This window comes from Cryptomeria japonica, chromosome 8, assembly GCF_030272615.1.
Source record: "Cryptomeria japonica chromosome 8, Sugi_1.0, whole genome shotgun sequence".
Classification (NCBI taxonomy): domain Eukaryota; kingdom Viridiplantae; phylum Streptophyta; class Pinopsida; order Cupressales; family Cupressaceae; genus Cryptomeria; species Cryptomeria japonica.
The window spans coordinates 68,264,002-68,265,826 of NC_081412.1; positions in this window are offsets into that span (position 1 = coordinate 68,264,002).

Sequence of the window (1,825 nt, forward strand, 5' to 3'; positions counted from 1 at the left end):
TTTGATATTAAAGTTGTCTTTTTTCGGTACTAACAAATCATGAAGTGGTATGTCGTAGGGTTGTGTTGAGATTTTATTTTGTAGGTGACAATGCTAGCTAGAAGTCTGTGAATTAAGATAAAGGAAGCAAGTTTCTATAGAAATTGGAGGCAGAATATCGAAAAGAGTATCCCTGTGATGGGTCACTTGTATTACAATAGTTAAAAAAGAAAAGCACTTGCCGATATGAGTCTGCTTAGCCCAAGATGAAGGGTTTAAGAAGGAAATTATGTAATTTTTAAATGTTGCAGAGATTCAGAACCATTACTTGACTGGACTTAATGTCCTGGGCGAGGCCGGAGGTTTTCTCTTCTCCGCTCTTTCCTACCGGCGCCTGCACTGAGCGAAGAATGTAATTCTCTTTATTATTTAATAAAAATTTTGGCTTCGGCCTTTTACCGAGCAAAAAAAAAAATAGAGGAAAGGACCACATAAATTAAATAAATAAAATACTTGTTTAATTTTAGAAAGAGAGATGGGATTAAATAAATAATAAATATTCATTTAAATCAGAAAGAATAGGATAATGAATTAATTAATTAAATACAAATATTCATTTAATTAATAGATGAAGAGGCCACTTGAATTAAATAAATAGAATATTTATTTAATTTGGGAAAGAGTGATGGGACCATTAAATAAATAATAAATATTTATTTAATTAGAAAGAAGAGGATATTGAATTAATTAAATAAATAAAACTATTCATTTAAGTCAATAGAGAAAGAGGTTGAATATTAATTAAATAAGTAAACTATTTATTTAATTTGGAAAAGAGGGATGGGATTAAATAAATAATAAATATTTATGTAAATTAGAAAGAAGAGAAAAAATAGGAGAAGGCGAGCACTCAGCAACTGGTCGTGAGGATTGTTGTGTTGGAGGGGTTTTCAATTTTGGCTCTGGGGGAGGCAACATGACCTCCTCCACACTAGTAAGCATTATCTTTCCCCTATTTTCTTTTCTTGGTAATTAATTATGCTCTTGTGGTGTTCATCTTTTGTTCAGGCCCACATGTGAGGGTTTAATGCGCCTCGATGGACGACACTCCAATTGACAAGGTATTTAGTAAGGAGGGCTCACCCTTGTTCTTAAATGTGACTACTAAAAATAATAATAAATTCTTTAAAGAGGCTCTAGTAGATGCTCCATTTTTTATCCCTAGCGAAGCAAAATTTGAAGTGAGTGTTGCAACCATAACAAAAGGTAATGGTGACAGAGAAGTGGGGCGTAAGTAGAATACCTTTCCCATGTCCACTCTTTCCATTGTTCCTAATGATGTTATGATTAACGTTCTTAACAATGAAAAGTCAAAGTTAAAAGATATAGCTATATTTCTGGCAGTCATGGACATTGCTAATTTCTCAACCCACAAGTTTTTAGATGAATGGTTTAACAACATTTGGGTTAAGAAATTAGGGTTCCATATTTCTTTTTGTAAGATGATATAAAAGGTTTATATGTTAATTTTTTCAAGGATGCCAAATCTCAAGCAATGGTTGTACAAAAACAAGTTTACTCCATAGGAAATTGCACATTTAGGGCTCTTAACTGGTCTCCTAACACAGTTAGTGATGAGATTCTTGCTCTCTCATGCCCTAGATGGGTCATTGTTAAAAATTTGTCTCCTATCGTGTGGAATTTCATTCCACAAATGCTTGAATCTATCGGAAGAGTGATTAGGTTTGACAACACTCAATCTCTCATCCCTCATTTGGATGTTCATGTTGTAATTTTGATTAATCCAGGCTGAGATATTCCTAGGTTTATCAAAATTAACATAGAT